This window comes from Leuciscus leuciscus, assembly GCF_965113295.1.
Source record: "Leuciscus leuciscus genome assembly, chromosome: 15".
In the NCBI taxonomy this organism is placed as follows: domain Eukaryota; kingdom Metazoa; phylum Chordata; class Actinopteri; order Cypriniformes; family Leuciscidae; genus Leuciscus; species Leuciscus leuciscus.
The window spans coordinates 12,434,848-12,447,727 of NC_138739.1; the positions used below are offsets into that span (position 1 = coordinate 12,434,848).

Consider the following 12,880-nt stretch of genomic DNA (forward strand, 5'->3'; position numbering starts at 1 on the left):
TTTTTAAATTCCGAAGATCAGTGAAGAGCCATGGAAATAAACCAAGTGACCGAGAGATTGCTTGAAGAAGTGCGGAAATACAGCCATCTGTATGACTCCTTCAGTCGCCATTGCTCGTAGAAACCTAAACTCAAAACAGCCGCGAGGAATGTAAACACAGTGGAACTGGAACATTAAAACCCACCCGCGCCAACTAGCGTTTCGGCGGTGTAACTGCAGAGCAACACAGACATTCGCAGAAGTATAAATGCTCACGACGGCGTCGCCTACGTGCGTAGCCTACGACGTACACTACGGCGTACACTCGACGCAGAAGTATAAATTGGGCTTTAGTCTTACCGTGGTCGAGTAAAATCAAGATCACCCTTATCAAATAACAGAGAATCTTCATTTTCACCACTCTCCCCTTGAAACAATGAATGCCGGTTCTAATTCAAATTCATAAAAGTGTGTGGTGCGGCTGCTGCGGCAGTTGTCTGCGGCTAATAGTTTAAGTGAAATCGTATAGCCTCACGAATGACCTGCTGCTTTCTTAAGTGCAAATGCAAAAAAAAGGCTTTTCGCAGTCTTCCGTTTGTAACCTTTATATACTTTTGTGGCAGTATATTATTATTTTAAAGAATTTGCAGACCATGTTGAGTTTAAAGGATAGTTTATTACTCTAGTTACTCTAGTTAAAATTAAACAAGGTTAAGACAAGGCTAAATATCATTTAACATGAGTAGGCTAATATAAAGTAAAATACATGAGTCCAGATAAAAATAAAAATGAAACTTTGTCCCACCTAGATGTAACTAATAAGCATGATACATGTCCGCTATGGAAGTAAAATAATGTCAAATGTTTTTGAAACAAAAAGCCTGTTGAATTGCACTACTTGAAAAGAAATAGGCATTGCATTAACCATGCTTGCATTTTAATGCATTGTATTTTTAGGGCTTGCATTTTTATGGGCTGAAATTCAACATGGTTGAATATTTAAGCTTTGAATATTTCAATTAAAAACATTTCAAACACATTTTCATTATTAAAAGTTCAATAATCCATATTCATCTTTCATATTTCACTTCCAAAATATTCAAACTGTTTAAAAAATATAACCTATAATATTCAACAGGCAATTTTCGGTCCATTTTATTTCGCTTTGCAAATTCGCTTCCACAAATTCAGTGGTCTTTTGACAATTTCACAATAAAGGCTTTTACCAAACAAATTGTATTATCTCATTCTTAATAAACCAAATTCCAATAAAAAGACTTTTACAAAACCAGATTAAATAGATCCTGGAATTTAGCCTGGTCTGGAGCAGGCTAGCTCCACAGAATAAATCTCCATGGTAATTTATACCATAACATGTCCTCCTGCCCCCTATCCAGCTTTAGTGCAACCGGATTACGGATCAATTGAGCCAGGATCACCAAGATATCCTGGCTTAATCCCTTATCCTAGTTTTGTGCAACAGGCCCCGGGGCAGATAGCGATCGCCTTTGTTTGCGCTTTCCTCTTCGCTCCAAAAGTGTGTTGCTGTGCTGCGTCTCGCCATGTTTACCTCTACTTCTTGTTTACTTCCGGTATACTGCACGCGGGGTTTTGTATGCGCCGTCTCTACTCAAAAGACCAAGATTCCTTGCGAATAGAACATGCGCAGAACACAAATCAATGTTCCTTTTGATGGGGATATGCCGATACGCGTTTACATGACCAAATATTCGGGTTAGAAAAGGGGTACCCCAGGTATAATATCCGGGTTTTTGCCGGTGTTTACATGGCCGTGCGCGACCGGGTTATTGCTAACATCCTGGTTTTGAACGGGTTATTGGCTGCATGTAAACGTAGTCAGTGTCTTCTCTGATTAGGCTACAACAGTTCAATAATAAGACCTTTACGAAATCGTCTCGAATGTCTTCCTTAATAAAACAATTTCACAATAAAGGCTTTTACCAAACAAATTGTATTATCTCATTCTTAATAAACCAAATTCCAATAAAAAGACTTTTACAAAACCAGTTGTATTGTCTCTTCTTAATGAAACAGATTCACAAATAAAAGACTTTTACAAAACAAGCTACAGTGTCTTTTCTTATACAACACTCTATTCTACTTGGTTATGAAGTTAGTCAGTAACATACATACTTTATATATGAAGGTCACCGATTAATACAGAATAAATTGCATATATAAATTTCACTTCTAAAACTACAATGGTGATTAATATCATATCAGCCCATATGAGGCGTTCAGTAGTGTGTGGACTTAGTGTGAGTCCACACACTAACTAACTACATAAAATTAAGAATTCATACAAATAAAAAATGTTGCAGGTCCCTGTAAATGAGAGAGGTTGTCGATGGCCAGATGGTCCTGTCACCCATAAAGTGCTCCAATGAGAAGCATTACAACTACTTCACCACTTGAACTCGTCACTGGGAGAGGAAAAAGATGACTTTGACTACCTTTACAAACCACCTGACTCAGGGTAGTATCACAAACGGGGAGCCCACACGCAAATTAATTTAACCAAAAAGTAGATTTTATTGAGGTAATGCATAAATGAAGCAAGCAACATAGAAACAGTGTGGTGGATTTGGTTTGACACTCTGTGTTTGATTAAGTTGACTTATGTGTTGGACTGATCATATTTTAAAGGGATACTTTACCGTTTTTTCATATTAAACTATGTTATTCCCTTAACTAAGACGAGTTGATACATACCTCTCTCGTCTCAGTGCGTGCACTAAATCCCTCTGTCTTGCGGCGAAACTTTGTTAGCCCAGTTCATTTAATATGGGCCAAGCAGAGAAGCTATCAAACACCTCCACGTTTTCCCTATTTAAATACAGTTACTCGCGAAGTGTAACTCGACCTAGAACGGTGACACAAAACAAAACGTTGCGCTTTTCTAAGCGTGTAAAATGGATAACTATTTTGTATGGCGGAATACCATAGCAAGTGCTTGTAAGCACTTCGACTTGGCGCAGTAATATCTTCACTCGTGAAAAATCCTCTCACCGGCCCCCGCTCCCTCTAGTGAAGATATTACTGCGCCAAGTCGAAGTGCTTACAAGCACTTGCTATGGTATTCCGCCATACAATATAGTTATCCATTTTACACGCTTAGAAAAGCGCAACGTTTTGTTTTGTGTCACCGTCCTAGGTCGAGTTACACTTCGCGAGTAACTGTATTTAAATAGGGAAAACGTGGAGGTGTTTGGTAGCTTCTCTGCTTGGCCCATATTAAATGAACTGGGCTAACAAAGTTTCGCCGCAAGACAGAGGGATTTAGTGCACGCACTGAGACGAGAGAGGTATGTATCAACTCGTCTTAGTTAAGGGAATAACATAGTTTAATATGAAAAAACGGTAAAGTATCCCTTTAATATCTCATGCCTGTGTCTGGACTAATCATCTGTTGATTGCTTATGCCTGTGTCTTGTATGAGAGTTCAGTAAAAAAAAGGATGCACAGAGCTCAGAGTCATGGTGTGTAATTAAATATAGTGATAAGACACAGATAAACAAAAGGACACTAGAACACAACAAACAGAAAAAGAAAGAAAGAAAGAAACACAAAAGACTAAACAACCAAGCTCCTGGTGTTGGAAAGGCCTCAATCGACAACAACACTGGGAAAGATGGAACTTTTTTTATCAGCTGATTCATCGCCCACATCACCACAGCTTGACTCTATAACACACAAAGAGAGAGCACACACAAAAACAAGACAAATGTTTTTTTGCACTGAACTCAGAAGAAACAGACGAGTATCTGATAAGAAATGCTGATAAATGTGCTGCAAGAATGAAAGAACATAAGGAATTCCAAGTGAAGACAGCAAATTGTTAAGAAGTAAGGGAAACATATTATGATCATCTGTCATAGGAATCTTTTTTAAGGTTTAATTTTTCAACAAGCAACTTTAGGAGAGGACAAGGCCAAAATCTCTAAATTACTGGGAAAAAGTTAAGAAAATACAATAAAACTCAACTTCCCTATATCCCTAAATCAAAATAGCATGAAAAAGATGAATATATGAAATAAATGGCATCTTGCCCCCACACATCACTTGTTCCAGAAACATTTTCTGTTATGCTGGTTGAAAATCTCTTCACATCCTGATAGCAATCACTAATTTATATGGTCTAAATGTATTTATATATATAATGATACAATGGTCCCACCTGCCTGTCTGCTGACAGATTATGTATTTACATACCTCAACACATTCAAAGAGATGTAAACTTGTGATGTTATATTCGAATGATTCAAATGTGTGCGTTTCAATGTCAACACTACCGTCGAAATGAATCTGCAGCAGTCAGGTGGTACAGTGCTCTTAAAGTTAATCATTATTATTGATTTATATATTTGTTTGCTCCCTGCTGTACGCGTTGAAGACGCTCTGTAGGGAGGATGGGATCTTATGCTTTCAAAGCTGGCTTACATGTGACTTCACTAACCAATCAGAAGCAAGGACTTAGACTGAGATAAACGTGAGTGAATCAGAGAGGCAGATTCAGCAGAATATCCTTACTGTATTAAATATGTAAACACATAAATGTGTAAATAATTAACTGACTAAACATTGTAAATATACTTCTAGTATATTAACTCAAATATAAATCATATTAAATTCTAAGCATTACAACTTTCCAATATGAAATATGAACTCCACTTCTAAACCTTACATATATATATATATATATATATATATATATATATATATATATATATATATATATATATATATATATATATATATATATATATATATATATATGGGCAATTCTTAGACTACGGGCACTTTCATGTCCTTTGATCATATTTTATAAAAAACATTTAATTTTGAAAAATTAACACTTTCATAGTTAAATTTACAATGAAAGTACTTTAGGAACTTTTTACCGGTAGTCTACGATGATTTTTTACCTTTTTAAACATCATTATACATGCAAATATTGCTGTTTTGTGCTTGTCCCACACCCAGACTTCTGATCTTCAATAATGAAAAAGAAGTGTAAAAAAAATATTTATCTATTTTTTTTTAATATGACTGAATAAAGTATCAGTAAAAGAATCAAAACATAATTGAGGTATTTAAGGTCAGACAACTATTAATGTGATTTTATATACAAAATGTAGTTGTCCCACAGTATTGCCGTAATTTCCACCACAACACTGTAATGTCCCTTTAAAAAGTTTTTTTGAAAGATTGTTTGGATAGTTTCTATGGAGATGAACAATGACATCACAGCACATGTCTGACATGGAGGAGATTTTAAATTTATTCAGCAACTTGGAGAAGAAAACTCAAGGTAAATGTTGCTTGAAATGAAAATATTTTTATTGTATGTCCTTTCCAAACATGGCGTAACAATAAATGAGTTTGTAAATACATTGATTTTTTAACACAAATAGATGTATTTTGCATGCATGCAATGCTAACTACCAATTCATAGCTAATCTGTAATACTAGCTTGGATTTTTTTACAAAATACTGTAGGATTGTCATTTCCACCACCGTCATTTCCACCACATTACCTTCTTGGGTGGAAATGACAAAGGTGAGGTGGAAATGACATTTATGCTTACAAGGTGCAATTCATAGATTGAGTGGCTGCATATGAATATTTTATTATTATTAGATAATAACTTATCTTTTTAATAAAGTTTTATTACAATTAGAATGTTACAATAACAATTTATGCGTAACTTACATTTTTTTGTGACTATTTGTGGTTAAAGTTGTTTACAGTAAGACTGTAACTGTTCATCTGGTTATGGAACCAAACAGACTAATGGATAATGATTTGTTAAATGGGTTTCAAATAAATGTTTTCTGTTATTCTACATGGACGTCCATTCATTGTCATTTCCACAACACCCAGTCATTTCCACCACCTCATAACTTTTTAGAAAATATGTACAAAATTCGAATCACTCATTAAAAATGTCTGCATAGTTTATGGGATAATGTTCCACTTAATGTAATAACACAAGTAGTTATTTTTCTGAAATGTATCTAACCAATGCAATATTATATTTCAGGTTGTGGTGGATGTAAGCTTTGTGTTTGGGCCTCATGACAATTAATTTACTTAATCCACAAATCTATGGTAATTGCAATATAGGTATAAATTGGTAAAACTATGTGTGAAAGTGCTCTTACACTGTTAAGAAATTATGTATATCATAATAATTTTAAATAATAATCAAATATTTACATGTGATGGAAATGACATTTGTTCAGTGCGGATCGGAAAATACACTGCTCAAAAAAATAAAGGGAACACTTTTTAATCAGAGAATATCATCAAGTCAGTTAAACTCCTGGGATATTGATCTGGTCAGTTAAGTAACAGAGGGGGTTGGTAATCAGTTTCAGCTGCTTTAGTGTTAATGACATTAACAGCAGGTCCACTAGATGGGCAACAGTGAGACAACCCCCAAAACAGGAATGGTTTTACAGGTGGAGGCCACTGAAATTTTTTTCCCTACTCATCTTTTCGGACTGTTTTTCACCAGTTTTGCATTTGGCTAGGGTCAGTGTCACTACTGGTAGCATGAGGCGATACCTGGACCCTACAGAGGTTGCGCAGGCAGTCCAGCTCCTTCAGGATGGCTCATCAATACGTGCCATTGCCAGAAGGTTTGCTGTGTCTCCCAGCACAGTCTCAAGAGCATGGAGGAGATTCCAGGAAGACAGACAGCTACTCTAGGAGAGCTGGACAGGGCCGTAGAAGGTCCTTAACCCATCAGCAGGACCGGTATCTGCTCCTTTGTGCAAGGAGGAACATGATGAGCACTGCCAGAGCCCTACAAAATGACCTCCAGCAGGCCACTGGTGTGAATGTCTCTGACCAAACAATCAGAAACAGACTTCATGAGGGTGGCCTGAGGGCCCGACGTCCTCTAGTGGGCCCCGTGCTCACTGCCCAGCACCAGGGAGCTCGATTGGCATTTCCCATTGAACACCAGAATTGGCAGGTCCGCCACTGGTGCCCTGTGGTTTTCACAAATGAGAGCAGGTTCACCCTGAGCACGTGACAGACAGGAAAGGGTCTGGAGAAGCCGTGGAGAATGTTATGCTGCCTGTAACATCGTTCAGCATGACCGGTTTGGTGGTGGGTCAGTGATGGTCTGGGGAGGCATATCCATGGAGGGATGCATAGACCTCTGCAGGCTAGACAATGGCACCCTGACTGCCATTAGGTATCGGGATGAAATCCTTGGATCCATTGTCAGACCCTATGCTGGTGCAGTGGGTCCTGGGTTCCTCCTGGTGCACAACAATGCCCGGCCTCATGTGGCGAGAGCATGCAGGCAGTTCCTGGAGGATGAAGGAATGATACCATTGAAGGGCCACCACGCTCACCTGACCTACATCCAATAGAACACCTCTGGGACATTGTGTTTCGGTCCATCTGACATCACCTGGTTGCACCTCAGACTGTCCAGGAGCTCAGTGATGCGCTGGTCCAGATCTGGGAGGAAATACCCCAGGACACCATCCGTCGTCTCATTAGGAGTATGCCCCGACGTTGTCAGGCATGCATACAAGCACGTGGGGGCCATACAAACTACTGAGTACCATTTTGAGTTGCTGCAATGAAATTTCAGCAAAACTGACAAGCCTGCTACATCATTTTTTCACTTAGATTTCCGGGGTGTCTTTGAATTCAATCCTCTGTAGGTTGATCATTTTCATTTCCATCAAACGATGTGGCATCCTTTCGTTCATAACACATTACCCAGTCCATATTAGTATAGATATCCAGCATGACATTTTTCCCCATTGAGATCTGATGTGTTTTCAAAGTGTTCCTTTAATTTTTTTGAGCAGTGTATGTCAAAAAACACCAATTTGTCTTATAATGTAAGTGCGTTCTCTTATGGATCATTAAACTAGACTAGTTATATTTAACTGTTAGACTGTGACAATTTTGATTTGAACACTTTTTTTTACCTCAAGTTCACAAGGCCAAAAGTGCCCGTAGTTGAAGAACCACCCATATATATTGTTAAGTAAACATGCAATTTATTCTATTAGAACGCCTCATATATGGGCTGATATGATATTAATCACCATTGTAGTTTTAGAAGTGAAATTTATATATGCAATTTATTCTGTATAACACGTCATGTTTTTGCTCTTCTTGTTGCATTTACACGGCTGTAACCAGCATATGTCCTCACTATGTTTCCAGTGAATCTAGCTCGTGTAGCCTAATCGAACTGATCTAACAGTGAATAGACGATGTCAATATAGGGAAGTGGAATTAAAACAACACAAATGCAGTGCAAATTCAAAGGAAGTAAGACCATGTTAGTCGATATAGCGCTCGAATAGAGTAATGTTACTGTTTGCTAGCCTTGAGCCTACTGTTAATGTATCTTGGCAGCCTTGGTCTATAAGAGGCTAAGATAACTAGCAAGCTTGATGGCTAACATCTACAATAATATCAAATTATGTAGACTATATTTTGTGGGTCTCTTTTCATATTGCTCAGTTGCACTCGTGTATGTCTTTTGTCTGGTATCTTTCATTATCCTAACAGATTCTCTCTTGAAGTGCAAGAGGCTTTAACATCTCCATATTCCTCATCTCAATAGGCTCCCAGGGACCAAAATAATAAATACCATGACCAGTTTTACTGTAGTAACAATCACTATAACTGTTGGTGAAAGTGAAATAATTTCAACCCTGTATCACATGAAATACGTTCTGAGGAAACTATTTTGCAAATCGCAATTACGTTACATGCCAACATATAAGCAGTGCTATTACGTTGGTCCTTAACCTAATATAAGCAGTGCTATTACGTTGGTCCTTAACCTAATATAGCCAATCTATTGCAGTGCTATATTACGTTTGTCCTGAACATAATAAATCCAAAGCAGGTTTCGTAGCATCTAATGCTGTTCATTTTGTTTTAATTATTTACTCCCTTTTTTCTCATTGGGCTACAAAATATTATCTATGCCAGGGCGAGTCAAATGGCGGCACCCAGATAATTTTTATCTGGCCCTTAAACTTGTTTTTGATGATTAAAACCCCTCGCAATCTGATATCAAAGTCCCCGCAAATGTTTAGCGCGTTCAGCGGTGATTTTAACAACGCACGCGATCATTCAGCGGTGAGTTTAACAACCGAGTCTCACGGCAGTTCGTGATATGGTCACGTAATTTAATCTATTGATTCGTGCCACGGACACGTTTATTTCGTTATTTTTTTTTATTTTTTTTTAAACTAATGTATTTTCAATGGGAAGCGTCTTTCGTGATAACAGCATGATTCTTTGCAGCAGAGAAGCTGTTTAATCAACATTTATTCACGAGATCTTATGTATTTTTATGTATTTTTTTAATGTTATTATTTCGATCTTATTGCCGGGGAAGCTGGATTGCTTTGCTGTTTATTGATATTTTTAAAATTATATTTTATCAGTAGGAAATCGCGCTGAAGAAGTCTCGTTCCGAACACATCGCGATATTTGGCATCAGTTCACGTGTGTCAGATGTTGGTAAGTAAATAAATACCTAAATACGCTGTCCTATAATGTGTGATATCATGTCTTTTCTGTTTGTCGATATTAATCTGCCATTATATCTGCCATCTCCACGGAGACTTTGCGTTTCATTGCTTTCTAATTCAAAACAGGGTGATTAACACTGCCTGTCACGTGACGTGCTATAGGCCTAGATATTCATATCAGATTAAAAATAGTACAATTATTTCCAAAGTTGTATTTGTAGTAGAAGCACAGTAAAAACAACACTTACCATGCTTTTACCACAGTAACATTAGTTTTACTGTGATAAGTGTAGTAAAAAGACAGTAATCACAAAACTTACCATGCTTTTACAGTACCACACTATTTGTAGTTTTAATGTGGTACTTATTGTAAATGCACAGTAACCACAACACTTACCATGCTTTTACCACAGTAACCATAGTTTTACTGTGATTGGTTTAGTAAAGGACAGTAATCACAAAACTTACCATGCTTTTACCTCAGTATTGATTGATAGTTTTAAAGTGATATTTGTTGTAAATGCATATTAACCACAACACTTGCCATGTTTGTAAGGCTTTATAATGTAACATCCAATATTTGTAAGGTATATCAGTACTTTTTCCTTTAAATAATCCTATATATTATACATAATGATATTTTCTTTTCTCTTTTTTCAGCTGAAAAGACCAAAAGGGCCTTTCGGACTCAGTCAGCCCATTATTGTTGGAGGAGAAGTAAACGGAGGAGACGGACAGCTTCAAAGGCAAATATTCGCAATGGTATGTGTGTGTTGGTTTTAACCCTAAATCAAACATTTTATCAAGCATTTGTTGTTTGTTAAAACTTTTCTCACAAAACCCATAGCCCAATCAGTACAAACAGAGACTGAAAGTCTTGATATTTCACAAGATTTAACAAGTTGTCAAATTCGTATGATACTCGTACATGTTTGTATACTCGTACACAATCCTGCAGCTTTTACTCTTAGTGCTGTCATTGGCTACTGCCTCAATTCCTGTACATATTTATCGCGATATTTGTAAATCAGTTGCGCCCCTTCTTGGAAAGTTGTCGGATGTCACACACACTGTCAGAAAGTTTATATTAATTGTAAATTGGACCCTGTCTGTTTATGTTCCAGTAATACATGATGTCTCTCCACACCTCATAACCTACCTCTGTTTGCAAGAGTGGAAAAGCTTATCTGACTTGTCACATGACATTAGATACTCGATTTTTTGTCATAATCAGATCAGTTACACTGCTGATAACTGTCCCGTTTGCATGTAAATCATTTTCATGATTATTGCTTGCTATTAAAGACATACTTTTATTCATAGAAATGCCCACATATCAGTGAACTTAACATTTAATTATGCAACACTCTTTACAGAAAACATATCCCACAGTTATGGATAAACTCACAACATCATCATCAAGTCCTGTGCTGGGCACATTGGGCAACAAGTGTCCTCCAACGTATTCGATCCGTGGCCAAGTTCTTCACATCTTCCCATGGGACACTGACATTCTTCAGGTCTTCGTGAAACATGTCTCCATGTCTTCCTTGGACTTCCCTGTCTCCTGCATCCTCCTGGTGGTGTCCACTTCCTAACTGTCTTTGGGTGTTGTTGTTTGGGCATGCGTAGGATGTGTCCAGCGAGGTGCACCCTTTGCTCTGTCTCAGTTTCTGAAAGTCTTCATGTGGAGTCCCACTCCTCCTCAGGATCTCTTTGATATATGCAGAACCAATATTGAAAATAGTGATTTATCTTTTTCCATATTGTTAAAGCGTTTTGTTTTCTCTTTTCAGCTTCATAAACTGTACTTGATGTCTGCCTAATGCCTTTTTCAAAAAAGTGTCAGTGCTCATCAGGTGTTTTGCTAAAGGACATATTCATTGCATAGTTACAATAAAAGTGACCAATAATCACAAGGATATAGAATGAAAGTTGAGAATGTAAAATGTTGTGCTTATGTTTTTACCTATTTGTTCTTTAAAGCGAAGAAACAAATGTATGTTCACATAACAAACTTGAACCTCATCTCTTGGTTTGTAAATATATAACTTCATCATAGCAATTTTTTAACGTTAATGTATGTGTCACTATAATAGATTGCTCCTGTATCTGGATATTTAATTAACTGATTTTTATACTGTTGTGCTGTAGTTTTGGCGCTACATTTGTCTTTAAACAGTTTGACATTAAATATTGGAATAAGCTTTCAAAATGGTGTCCATTCATTGTGCTTTTGTTACATTTATTTGAATATAATTGATATACCTTTAATATACTATACATACACTGTAAATGTTAGAAGCACTTTAGTACATGTAATTATTTTTAATTAAAATACTGCAAAACTACCCTGCTGTAGGCCATTGCTTAGAAAAAAAGTTTCTCTTTCAAATGTATTTATGCATCAGTCTATGCAAATTTGTGTCATTGATCATGTGAACTCGTTTTTGGATGGTAACCACACAAAGGAGTCTTTTGTTTTTAAATATGAGTTTTATAATTTAATTAGAAGGAATGCATGTTTAACAGCCTAAATACAATTTATTTAAGGTATCTATCCCTGCAGCCGGAACCAGAAGAGATCTGTCATCGTTTACCATAAATGGGCATGTAAGTGTGACGCATCTGTTCAGCTGGGTTTGTATTGGCGGTGACCTTCTCGCAGAGCTCGCTGTGATTGGACAATCGTTTAACCCATATAAAACGGCGCTTCATGTTACAAAGTATGTTTTGGTGTTATTATTACGTTAGTTATACATTAAGCTAACTATAAAGTGTCTCTATGTTGTGAGAAATTACTCCTTTACCGAGATCCTAACCCTAACCCTAAGCATGTCTGCACATTTCAATGAACTACAGCCCATGCTTCCTGTTCCACTGATAGAATGACAGAGATATGTGGGTAATGTAGTTTAAAACGTTTAGTAATAAAACAATAAATGTTAAATAAATAATATATTTAATGGACAACTGGATATCTAATTTTGTTCATTGTGCAAACCTTTATGACATATATGAGGGACAGGCTGAAATTTGATATTTTACTGTGAGCACTTTAAAAATAACCTTTATGCCAGCTTTCCATATATGTCTGAAAACTGTGGCCAACATTATTTATTAAACATAGTATAAGCAGTTGTCCAGCCAATTTTCTCTTTGATACACTAACCAGACTTTGAGTTACAGCCATTTGAAATGTGCATTTGTTTGCTCTTCTGGGGGCCATTGCTGGGCCCCTGGGGGTGGAAGGACAGTATAATCTACACAGATCTACACATACTATTACTATTACACAAGGATAATGCACCATTCAATAAAACAACAAAAAAACAGTGCCAACATTTCC

At 36.9% G+C, this 12,880-nt stretch overlaps 1 protein-coding gene and 1 long non-coding RNA gene across 2 annotated transcripts in view; one reads left to right on the top strand and one right to left on the bottom strand.

The window, feature by feature from the left end:
* LOC309476128 (uncharacterized protein) overlaps window positions 1–12,880 on the bottom strand; it is a 138,450-nt gene that overhangs the window by 85,063 nt on the left and 40,507 nt on the right. The gene's annotated exons all lie outside the window — the stretch shown is intronic.
* Window positions 9,234–11,862, top strand: LOC309476422. Its single transcript, XR_014198129.1, has 3 exons — window positions 9,234–9,520; window positions 10,192–10,293; window positions 10,908–11,862. It is a non-coding gene; the product is annotated as an uncharacterized lncRNA (long non-coding RNA).